General features: G+C 37.4%; 1 protein-coding gene across 14 annotated transcripts in view; it reads left to right on the forward strand.

Moving 5' to 3' along the window:
- The window catches only part of MLIP (muscular LMNA interacting protein), a 306,379-nt gene that overhangs the window by 270,348 nt on the left and 22,768 nt on the right, over positions 1 to 13,263 (forward strand). The window lies entirely within an intron of this gene.

The raw sequence follows: 13,263 nt of genomic DNA on the forward strand, positions 1-13,263 counted from the left end.
ATGCTGTAATCCCAAAGTGGAAATCCCAAGACATGCTTCAAAGCCTGACAAGAGGCCATTATTAATTTATCTTCTAGTCTCAGTTCAAAGTTCTTAAAAACGTCTTAAAATGACAGTGCCTTGATGAGGAAGCATTTATAATTGCAGTCAGTGTGCAATGGAATACTTAGAATTTCTATGGATATCTGTAACATAATATTGATATTTTATTTTAAAATGAATCTATTTGCCTCATAATGTATAGCAGTGAGACATGTAACAAATAATGAGGTGTTCAGTATCTAAAATATATTTTTAACAAAGCAAAAATTTTATAGTTGGCTTTGGAATGTAATCATGAATATTCTATTAGAAGCAAGCGGCCAGTAGCACAAGGGGCTTATGTATAAGCATCCTTTGCTCTTCTGAGCATTACCATACGGACGTCCTGGCTAGCACAGGCTCTCAGATTTTGAAACTTTTCTAAAAGAATTGACTAGTCAAAAGCAATCAGCAGTTAAATTATTTTTAAATTCAAAATCTTGTTTTAAAGCATTCATTTTGCAAAATCTCTATATTTAATGAAATATACCTATATAATTGGAAATCAATCAAGACCATATGTTCCAGAGTATATGCAGTTGACTAACATTCCTTGAACCCTAAAGCATTAAAAAAAAACAACTGTTCATCAATCCAATCTAAACACCAAAAAATCATCCAAAAAGTGGGCACAATTATGAGGAAAATTTTGCTTTTTATATTTAATAGCATTTGTCATGATTGAATGGTCAACCCTGAATTAAATTTTTAAAGTATTCATTTCTGGGACTCCCCTGGCAGTCCTGTGGTTGAGGATCTGAGCTTCCTTTGCAGGGTGAGCAAGTTCAATCCCTGGTTGGGGAACTAAGATCCCACATGCCATGTGGCTAAAAAACAACAAGAGAAAGAGAAAGAAAATTTCTTGAACTAAACAAGAAATGAAAATACAACATATCAACTTTAAAAATTTATGGAAAAAGTGACAAATTTTTAAAAAGTAATCATTTTCTGCAAAGTGTTTTTAGGCTAAGTTCAGGATGGCATTTGTATGACCTTATGTTGCTTCTAACTCTTGGCCTAGAAAAAGTATTTCATGGACAGTATAATATTTTTAAATGATTTTATATTGCTTTAAATTCTCCCTATTTTAATACTAGCCAACATCTATGAAATTCATTTAGCTATTGAAGTTAATATTTTGATAACATACCATTTTCTTATAATGTCATCGATGAGCATCATAGGATTATAATTGTATTTTATAAATATCAATTGCTCCAAATAGTTCTTCCTTTTGACATTTGGTTTCCTAGAGACATGCAGCAAAGATAAAGTCAGTATTTCATCCATGTTTTAGCCTTTTCTTGGTCTGCCTGTGAAGAAAAATATATCACAGCCATTTGAGGCTGGACAACTATTTTCTTTGTATAAAAACTTCACAATAGATTTTGTCTTTCAATGTCTGAGATTTATTGATATTGAATAAAGAAACATTCACATCTGAAATAATAATAATAATAATGTTAGCATTTCTTGATGGAATATTCAATTGCTTAGTCTGATATTTTAATTGCTCTTATTAAAATGTATACGGATTATTCAATTTGACCTTTGTGTTTACTAAACTTGTATTGTAATGGCCAACAGTGTACTAAATGAAATAACTTGTCTGGAATTGTAAAACATAGTCATTTAAATTAACTTCTCTTCAATATCCTAACATCCTTCCCAGGCTTCACTTTCAGCCTTACCTGCTAGGTTTATCTCCAAACTCAAACCTTCCCACCCCTGCCCCAGAGATCCACACTGAACTTGACCTTACATAGCTATCTTTGGGGCTTCTATATCAACCGTAGCTACAGAAAAATGTTTGACAGGTTTTATTCTTCTGTTGCATCTGTAGTGTGTGCTCCTCTCTTGCTCTAAATCTTTACACTCATCCCTGATCTCTTCTCCTACTTTCATAAGTTCATATGATGAACGTTATATGACATCCTATCACATATGATGATGTTCAGGCACTTTCCCTTTTATCTTGGTTATACCAGTATATCCTCTCTTTCCTCTACCTCATGAAGAGAGTCATTACTCTTACTTCCTTCTTTAACCCTTATAACTAACATAGCCCAGTGGATAAGCATGCAATGTCTTCAGTCAGTCCATCCGAGTTCATCTCTTGATACCATTCTTTCCAGGTGGTGATTTTGGGTACATTATATAGCCTCCAAATTTCTCCGTTTATTCATCTATAAAGTGAGGATAATAATAGTACCTACCTTATTAGAATATGATAAGATGGGCTAGTATGTGTAAAGTATTTAGAATAGTGCTTGGGACATGAGGATCACGTAAGAGTTAGATCTTGTTACTAACTGTTATTCAGTTGCAAAGTCATATCTGACTCTGTGATCTGTGGACCGCAGCACGCTAGGCTTCCCTGTCCTTCCCCATCTCCTAGAGTTTGCTCAGAATCATGTCCATTGAGTCAGTGATCCTATCCAACCATCTCATCCTCTGCTGCCCTCTTCTTTTGCCTTCAATCTTTCCCAGCATCAGGGTCTTTTCCAATGACTCAGCTCTTCCTGAATTGTCAGTCCCATTGCGGCTAACTTGCTTCAGTCGTGTCCGACTCTGTGCGACCCCATAGACGGCAGCCCACCAGGCTCCCCCGTCCCTGGAATTTTCCAGGCAAGAACACTGGAGTGGGTTGCCATTTCCTTCTCCAGTGCATGAAAGTGAAAAGTGAAAGTGAAGGCTCTCCCATTACTTTCTTACATTTCCATTTGTTCTTTTTCCAATGGACTCTTTGAGTGCAGAAACTTCGAAACACAAACTAAAATGAATACTTTTCCATCCTTTTCTTTCACAATGTTGCAAACCTAGTGATTTCAAGACTTTCTTTCTCTCAACGGGGTCAGTAGTCATCATTTTCATCTCATTCTATACTCTCACTCTATAATTCATTCTTGAAATCATTTTGTCTTCCACCTTTATGATTCTACTGCGATTGCTCTCTTAAGGGTAAACTGCTTGTCAACAAACTCAGCTGAATTTAACTAAGTCTTCTCTTTTATCCCTTGTCGCAACCGACACTGTTGATTATTCACTCTTGGATCTCCGACCTCACTCTGCTGTTGGGGTAATATGTACATTTCAACTCCCTTACTGTTCCTTCTTTATTTTCTTGGTGGACACTTCTTCCTCTGTGTCTTGTCTTTAATTGCCTCGCTTGATACTCACCCACTCACAGGCTTCTGGGATGATCTTAGCTGTACTGATCATCCTCAGATCCACATTTCCAATTCTGTTTTTCCTTTGAGATCCAGATTTATACCTTCAGCTGCTTACTTGTGATTTCCCCTAGGATGTCATGTTGTCACCTCAAACTCATCATCTCATGACACCTCAAACCAGTTCTGTTCTGGCTTCCCTACTTCTGTCATTAATACCACGACGCTCAGCCCCCAGACTTGAAGCTTAATTCACCTATTATGCTTTTTCTGCTTTGTCGTCATAGCTGGTCATTCACCAAGTTGCACGGATTCTTCTTACATCTGTCATGTTTTTATCTCTTACTACTCTTTATTAGTATTCCACTTTGCTTAAGCTAATCTGCCATTTTCCTCCAGGTGTGCCTTGGGAATTTCTTGCTATTCAACTTGCTCACTCATTCTCCCCATATAAAAATATCTTCCTGCTTTTCACCTTACTTATGAAAATCATTTTCAAATTTCATGACCTAATCAAATGATCCCTCCTCCTCTGTGAAGTTTCCCCCTGCATTAGCACTCAAAGTAGTATTTTTATTTCAGTTTTTATAACCTTTGCCTGTGCCAAGGTATCTCATGCATATTAAAGGTTATCATGTATTTATTTGTTATGATTGTTTTAGTGTCCATCTAGGACATGACATGCTTAATATGATATTTTTCACATTATAAGTAGAGCAACAAATATGTGCTAATGATGAACAAATACTAAGGTGACCCAACTTATTCACTAGGAGCACAAGACGTTTGGGTATAAATTTTAGGTTATTTCTATTTTAAGCAGAAGCTAAATCTGAGTCAATTTAGAGGTTTATGGGTACATTCAGTACGATTTACATCAATTAAGGATCTACCATTTTTGAGGGCTACCTCCAGTTTCCAGTGAGCTTACGGAGGGCCTTGAATGGAATGGTATGTGGAGGCGGGAGACCTCTGATCATCCGCACCTGAATGTGGATGCTGGAATCCACAGGGTGTCCGCAGTCCTGTCGGTCCATGACCGTCAATCCTATAATGCATTACTGCATCCTTCTTTCTTCACCTGCACAGCATGACCTGCTTGGCTCTAGGTCAGTACTCCTGAACCTCTGTAGCATGCATTGGAAAACACTGTTACTTACATGCTAGGAGCAGGTCTCAGAACCATCAGCTCACAGCCTCTGCATATTCTCTTCTCCTCTTCTGTTCGTGCCTCCTTTGCTGGAGAAACTCTGCAAGAGTCCGTATTTGTGAATTTGCCTACTCTCTAAAATTCTGTTGTGACCTCCAAGTCGGTTTTAAAATTGTCTCTCATCTAGAGTCATTTGGCCATTTTTTCCTCCATCTTGCAATGCATTTAAAAATGTTTATCTGCAAAGCTAAAAATGACCCACTCACAGCACATCTTTTATATCTGCGTCTAATGCTCCCCACCCTCTATTTTTGAGAATTCAGTTCATTTAGAAAGACTCTTCTCTGGCCCCACTGACGCACTGCCCTGGGGTCTCAGCTACCTTCTTGACCCTCAGGTGAGAAAACCTACATACCTCTAATGTGCATCTGTGGAAAGCTTATTGCTCTCCCAAACATCTATTTTCCAGCCTCTGCCTCATTTATTCTGTCTTTCACTCTCACAAGCTCTGAGGTAGCCCTGTCTTTTTAAGTCAACCCAGAATTCCAACTCTTGTGGCCCACTTTCATATTCCAGCTGAAGTTCTTGGCCTTGTGCGGGTTTTCCTCTTGTCTTATACCAACTATGTTTTTGACCTTTCATTTAGCACAACCATAGGCTGTGTCGACAGGATGTTCTTTCTTATCCTTGTTTCCCCAGAGTCTCTGCTCTGCCAGTTTACACCAGCAACAAGCAAATGCATGCCAGCGATGATTAGAGCTGGGAGGAGACAGAACTAAGCCGTCACCATCAGATGGCTTTTCTCATCTGCTGGCAGGAGGAAGGCTGGGATTTCCTACTCTGGAAGGCTCTATTTACAGGGAAAGCTGGAGAGATTTTACAAGGAAGAATATGATTTTTATAGACAGAAAGACAGCTTTGAAGCCCCAGGAGAAAATTCACAGGCATTCTGAGGATATCTTCTGTCATTTAAAAAAATTAGATTATTTAGGGGGCTGTGTGTGTGACTGTCCAGCCATTTTGTTTCACCTTCAGTTTTGTAAAAATTTTTGAGCCTTGTTTGTGACCATTTTCCATGTTATTTCTGGCCTGGTTTTGTCCATGGAGGACTAAGTGTAGCTGATTTGTTTACATACATGTCCTCCCATAGGTTCCTCTGCCATTAGATTCTGTTTTGTATTTTCCATGCAAGGGCTGGTTCCAGCACTTTCAATTTGAATATTCCAGTGCTTATCTCTGGCGTATCCTTCCTTCCGCTGTAGCTTTCCCTTCGGAGCAGAAGAGGGTTAGTTATCCATCTTCTACCTCTTTTCTTCCTGTCCAGAATACTCTTCCCAGCCATGACTGAGGTGGGAAGTAGATTGACTCCATGGCTGAGCAGCTAGAATTTGTCAAACTGAGTACATTGGAGATTTGTTTTCCCTGCATACTTCAAGGAAAAAGTTCATGGCAGGAGCTGAGCTCTGCTGGAGTAAAGAGATAAGATGACCACATCTGTCATTCTTAGGGTCAAGGAGACTTCCCTGACTGCACATGTGCGGAAAAGTTCCTTGGGGGTCAAAAAAAAAGAGAGGCTGCTTTTCCATAATAGGCACTGTGAATCTCCCAGCGACCCCCTGCCATGGAATCCATCTTGGCTAAAGGATGCACATCCTTGTCCGAGAGGGCCCTGGACCAGGTCAGATGTGGGAAATGAAGCAAGATGATTGGCTAGGGGAAAACAAGGGCCAGGAGGAACTGCCTGATATAAGTGACAGATAAATGGTGATGTAAGTATCTTCTTCCCCCTCCTCATTCAGGAGGACGCCCGCACTCTTCTCTGGGTGTGTGTTTCTGCCTTGCCTCTGTCTTAAATAAATAAACTGCTTCTCTGCATGTCCTCCCATGCAGAGATGACTGAGCTGTGCCTCTCATCATTAGTTTTGTGCCTGTTTTTACAGCTCTGTATCCTTGAAAAGTCTTATTTTCAAGAGGAACAAGAGCCAGAGTGGCTCTATTCCAGCCACTATTCCTGGTGGAGTAGTGGTTAGGATTCCTGGTTTTCACCCAGGCTTCCCAGGTTCAGCTGTGGGGCAGGGAACTTTAAGATCTCACTGCTCACTCCTGTCTCCCCAAGGTCATGCCCACTCCCACTCTCACTCCTGCTTCAGACCCCTGGGTTGCTGACACCATTGCTAGACTTAAAGGTTTCCCACAGAGACAAGAAAGCATTAACCTCTCTGTGGGATAAACATTCATCTTTTTTATTTTTAAAGCATACTGATGTGTTTTCCATTAAAAAAAATTTCATTTAAAGTTTTTTGAAAGTCAATATTTTACAGGTATATTAATGTAACAAACCATTTTAGTCAATAATAAATATTTTTAAATGATGTGATTTCAGTTATTTTTACTGAGCCTTCTCATTAGCAGAAGTGCCTTGACTTGATCAGTGGGTACGCTCCTGCTGCTGCTAAGTCACGTCAGTTGTGTCCGACTCTGTGTGACCCCATAGATGGCAGCCCACCAGGCTCCCTCGTCCCTGGGATTCTCCAGGCAAGAACACTGGAGTGGGTTGCCATTGCCTGCTCTGGATCAGTGGGTGTATTTACGGTGAAAACCAGCTTAAGGTTTGTCTTCAGACTCTATAATAAAGACATCAGTTGCTGACAATTTTGTTGGATAAATGAATTGCTTTATGCTTGTATTTGGAAAAATAATTTAAACGTGTGCTTTAGTTTCTTACCTATAAAATAGCAATAGAAATAGAATCTCTAGCTTAGAATTGTTACCATGATCAACTGATAAATGCAGCTTTCACATTTCACCTTAAGTACACAGTTTTATATGTTTTCAGCGTGCTGCCTATTTGTAGAATTCTGGTGCTGGAGTAAAGAAACAATCCATCAGTGTAGCTAGTAGGACATTACTCTTATCTAAAATTGACTTTTTCCTTTTATTGCAATCTATTCAGTACTTTTATCCTTCAAAATTTATTCACATATGTATTCTGTCTCATTTTAATTTTTCACTTTGCTTTCCTTCTTCCCCTTGGCAGCTACACTGTTGTTGCTAGTATATTTTCTTTCAAAATTGCATTATTATTTTGTGTATTTATAATTAAATTTATAGAGATGCTATTGTGCCACAGGCTTCACTCTTTTCCTGTGGTTTTCTTTTTTTTCTCAGCTGTAATAATACAGTATTGGGATTGGTTCCAAAACTTTTACTCTCAGAGATCACCTGGGCTGATTGTATTGGAATTACATGAAGATCTTAGAAAAATACAGATTAATGAGACTCAGTTGAAACTTCTAAACTCAGAAATTCCACTGAATTGAGTGATCTTAAAGTTTCTGCTCCATTGAAAATTTTATGCTTCCTCTATGATAGCAACATTTTCCTCTTTTGCTTTTTAAATTCTGTAATGAGTCAACAAGAAAATGAACTTCAATAAGAAAAATAACTTTAGAAGGAAAACCTGTTTATACTGACATTTTTGCAAGTGTTTGATTATAATTGATTTTTTCTCATAACCTCTAGTAAGTTAAAGGAAACACAACTGTTAAATAGTGTATATACTAACATAAGTCACAGAATTTTTCTTCTAATTAGAGTAGGTTGTAAAATGTAAGGTTGAGTTCTTAGTCAAAATTGTCCCCATGTGCTTGGAACATTTACAGTTGGATTGAATGTTTATATATCCAGTATTCTTGGACTTATTGAATCCAAGTTAAAAATATTTTTTTCCCAGTGAGCTACTTCAATTATTAAAAGTAATTTCTCTTTGAAAGAAAAAAGTACCACAACTGACAACATGCAGTTTTTTTATAATTTAATTTTTTTAAGAAATTAAAGTGCCTTTTTCATAAAAAGAGATTTTACAATATAGCAATGCTTTATATTAGAATTACATTTTTGCTAAGAAAGGTGAAGCATTTTACTTGAAATGTGTTTTATCCTTATGATGTGTCAAAGGAATATTTACTGATCCATTTTTATTAGGCTGTTTTCCAAGCAGCTGCTGCTGATATTATAGGTTAAGAATAAAAAGGAAATATAACTTGTCTGTGATGAAAAAGTGAGACTTCAGTGAGCAAAATGGAGGTGTTTTCAGCTCAATTCCATCCATTATTTGTCTTCTTTATGTAAAGGATCACTCCACTTACAATAAGCCAAGGATGAGATGTCTATTATTAATAGAATAGTGAATAATTTACCTAGAAGATGGATTATGAATCAGAAGTACACAGTATTAGTAACAGGAGTGGGGGAAAAAGCCAACTGTAATTGTCAACTCTTTGGTGCCATTGGATTCTATTGACTTTTGTTCTCATATTATGGATTATTGGGGGGTTGGCACAGGAGTTTGAATGAGGTAGGAAGACAAAGGAAGGAAAGAAACTTTTACATACAGGATGAGTCAAGGGCACAGGGTTTAGCCTTCCCAGATATGACTATCCCTTCTTTCCTCTTGGATATTTCACCCTATAAATGTTGACTTTTCTCATTTGTTTCTTTTTCCCCAGTTTTATCTCCTATATCTTAATTTTCAAATTTAATTCATTAGTAAAATTTATATTTTTACCATGGGATTGAGAATATCTTAACGGGCATAATCATTGCATAGCTACTCAGAGAACTGACCCTGTGAATCTACAGAAGTTCAGTAATTTAAAATATTAATATTAAAGGCATATTTCCAACATGCATTAAATATTTTAGTAGCTCCACTGAAATGAGATTTTTTTCCTGAGGTTTCTTTTGATATTTTAACAGAAATCAATCAATCGAAATTAAAGCAGATTATGGCTCAGCTGGAGAAGGGAAAAATTAAAGTAATTCTATCTTTTACCAACTGATTCAAAGACTGAGGGGGCTTTGAAATAAAAACTTGCTTTTCTAATGTAAGCTCTCAATATTTAGATCTAAAGATGTAAAAAATCTTTTATGAATACATTTCAAGAATAAAGCAGCATTTCTTTGAGATAAGTAGTTTACAATTGGGCATAGCTTTAGAAGGAGAAAATGAACCCTAAGTTATGTGATTGGGTTCAAGGTTACAAAATCCTTGTCCAGCTTCTAGCCTAATTCTCCAAGAATAACAAAGAGCATAGACCTTGAAACTTTTTATTATAACACAAAGTCTGAGAACCCTGGAGTCTGGCAGTTGACAAAGTGTGCTATATTCATTTCATAAAGATATATTGAGTAGCTGTTATTTGCAAAGCACTGTGTCTGTGCTGCTCATGCATTGGGAAGCAAGGGCCTTTGTCAGGCACCTCTGTTCTATTTGGGGAAACACAGAAATTAAACAAGCAAAAAAACTTATCATAAATGATCATTGTGACAACTGCCACACAGATGACAAGTAGTTATGAGTGCATAGAACAGTGATCCTGATCCCATCTGATGAATCGGGGAATATTTAGTGAGGAAATGATTTTTCATCTAAGGTTTGTAAAGAAAATTGGGTCCAATCTGGACATCCAAGCAGAGGGAACAGTGTGGGGATGGTTTCCAGATGGGAAAGAAAAGAAATAGGGAAAGCTCGAGAAAATGAAAGCAGGCCAGAGTGTTGAGGAAACCGGTGGAATCAGAAGTATGGTTTGAAGTTAGCAAGAGGTAATACTGCCAGACAGCTCTGCGTCCTGTGTGGGGGCTCATCTGAACTTGTGAGAGGAGGTGTCTCCAAGATTCTGTGTGAAAGGAACTGATATTTACCAAACATAGACTATAGGCTGCTTCCCTTATAAACAATATTTTATTTAAATTTCAAAACAATCATAAAGTAGATTTTATCCCCTATATTTTACATATGAAAAACCAATGCTCAGAAAGTGTAAATGATGTGTACAGGATTCTACAGAATTAGCTTAACAGCTGGTACTTGACTAGTAGTTTTTTTTTAAGAAATTTCCACCCCCTCCCCGACAACAGACACACAAAATAATCTGTCAAAGAAGCCACATTACCATGTTCTTGGATGCCTCTGCTCTGGAATCACAGGCTTTCTTTTAGTTAGATGGCGGGATGTAGATGTCAGGACAGGAACTAAGTAACCACCGAGACCACGTGACTTCCTTCAGTTTCTGGATGAGGAAACTGAAGACTAAAGATGGCTGTGGACACACCCGTGGGTTGACGTGAGTGATTGCTAGAGGCTGGGTTCAGCATGAACCACGTACACTTTCATATTTTATCCCAGGCTCCAACCTTCTTAGGCAGCCACAGTTACAACGTTAAAGGCTAAGAGAGCCGCTGTTTTCCTAAAACTGAAAAATTCACTGAGGTAGCTACAGCTAATGGAAAAAGTCACCTTGACTTTTGGAAGCAAAACCTCTTTTTATCCTCCCCATTAATAATGTCTGTTTGTGTTCTTTCTACATAATTAGAAATCCTTCTGTCTGAATAAACAAAGGTAATTTATTTTCTATCATCAGGAAGATAAACCGTGTTGCTCAATTCTAAAATTTCTCTGACAACTTTTGGAGTTAATGGGAATTGGATAACTATTAAGATTCTGTAGAAGAGAAAACCTTTGAGGTGGGTGGAATAGGTGGAAAAGCTCTATAAACTCAAAATTGGTTTTTAATGTTTTGAGATTTTTTCAGGAAACTAAAACCTGAGCCCTGTTGGCCTGTGCCAAATTGTCTTTGAAATGGATTAATTCGCATAATATGTTCATAAAGAATATCCTGTTTAAAATGGCTAAAAGCAAATTAATTGGACTTTTAACATTAAAACAAAGAATGCCAATGAGTAGTTGGTGGTTCTGAAAAAGAAAGTATTAATCATAGTCAGTGTTTTGCTAAATTCTCCACTAGAGGGCAGAAAGAACAACTCAACACTACAGAAGCCTAAGGACAGGCTGGCATTTAAAACCAGAAGTGTGTTGGGTTATCTCATTGTCCGTTATCACTTAAAAATGTACTTAATATAGTCACAAGAAATTGACTTGTACATTTCTTTCAGGAAATGAAGAATAATCCGTTTATATCTCTCTCCCTCTCAACTCATGTGCTGATACCTAGCTGAAGGTTTTTATTGTAACACTTTTAATAAAATCACCATGAAAATAATTTGCTGATTCAAAAGAGCTGTGCAGTAGAAGGCAGGTGGGATGGAATTTTTAGCAAAGAAAAGTATATTTGGAGAAAGATTAATTTCACAACTCTTGTGAAATAACATACTGGCCCCTTAGAATCGATGAACCGTGCTTCTATGTTATAGGCATTCATTTGCACCTTGTTCAGATGGAGGCACTAAGGAAAAATGGGCCCTCTGTGTTTCATAGCACTCAGCTGCCACCTGCCCCATCCCCATTGCTTGCTGCTTAGACCAGTTTTCTTAGCAGTGGAGCCCGAGATAGGGGTTTGGAGTTTGTGATCTGCTGAGGATGTGGTTCTCCAGAAAAACATCCTGTAAGGGAGAGTGTATATCATGATTGGGAAGGGCAGGGAGAAGACAAAGAATGATCTCAGACAGTCTAGCTATAGCCTAGTTCACAGGGAGAGTGCTATGGACCATAAGTGGCAAGGTCATCCACCCTTGAGGCAAAGGAGCTGCCCTTGGATACCCCTCATCTGTCATCCCTGGCTGTGGACCTCGGTGTGGGTAGAGGGTCAAGGAACTCAGTATTTGGACCCTCTTCTCAGCAGAGGGCAATGGTCTGTGGAAGGGGGCAGCTGTGGGCTCTGAAGTAAATGAATTCCTGATGGAGGCATTTATCTTCATATTGAGTCTTTAAAATACATGTATTTTGTGTGTGTGTGTGTGTATATATATATATATATTCAATACATATATATATATGTATAAAAGAGAGTTAACTATGTATTTCTTAAAAGACATTTAAGAAAAAGAGCAGCATTAAAAGGTTAGATAAACAGCCATCTTATATATGAGATTGATCCCTATGAAATTGTATTATTCAACAGTTCTTGACTTAGAAGAACGTTAGCTTTACCAGTTTCACATTGTTCAACCTAATTGTTGGTCTCATCCTTTAATTTGCTTTGTTATCCTTTTATTTACTCCATGTAGCAAAAGCCATATATGAAATATGGCATTTATACAATCAAGTAGTCTCATGTTGAAACTTCAGGGAAAAGTTTTCCTGTATTGCTTCCTGTTGCTTAATGTGACCATTTTTTTTTACTAAAATTTGACCATAAACTTGTTTCTGATTGTTAAATTTGTTGGTTTACCCATGTATGACTGATTGAAGTAAAACTAGACACTTGTTTAACAGTCATCAAATAACAATGCTCATTTGCCCTCACATGGTCCATATATCCTATGATTCAAATAGAAATCTCTTTTGTGGAAGAAAGATATCTCAGTGGATTAGACCTTTCATCAGGTTATTTCAAAGTATTTATTTAGCTCCCACTGGACACTGAAACACTTTCTTAACTTTTGAGATATCCAAGCTGTGTGTAAGTTCACTCCCAAAGTATTACAAGTCAACCACTAGGACATTTTAAGACTTTGGGACTATAGGATTAGGAATGCGTGTTTCTGACAGTTCTATTTTCTTGTTCAGTGTTTGTTTTTTAAATCAGTATATAATTTTTTTGTCCCTTACAAAAGTTTTTTTTCTTAAATTCCATCTCAAAGATAATAAGCTGTTCTAGTTTTATTTTGGCTTATCTTGGACAGTAGGTCTTTTGCTCCTTTCTTGCCAACTTTTGTATGTCTTCTTTGTGTGTGTCTCTTATTAAGTGGATATTCTCCCTCCTTATTTTTTATTTCAACATGAGAGACTTCTCTTTGTGTCTGAGATTATCTTGTTACATGACATTAATTCTGTCATATTATTTTACATATTTCATCACTATAATTTTGTATCTCCTCTTCCCAATTTTCCATCTAAAAGAC

The sequence above is a fragment of the Capra hircus genome, chromosome 23 (assembly GCF_001704415.2).
Source record: "Capra hircus breed San Clemente chromosome 23, ASM170441v1, whole genome shotgun sequence".
In the NCBI taxonomy this organism is placed as follows: domain Eukaryota; kingdom Metazoa; phylum Chordata; class Mammalia; order Artiodactyla; family Bovidae; genus Capra; species Capra hircus.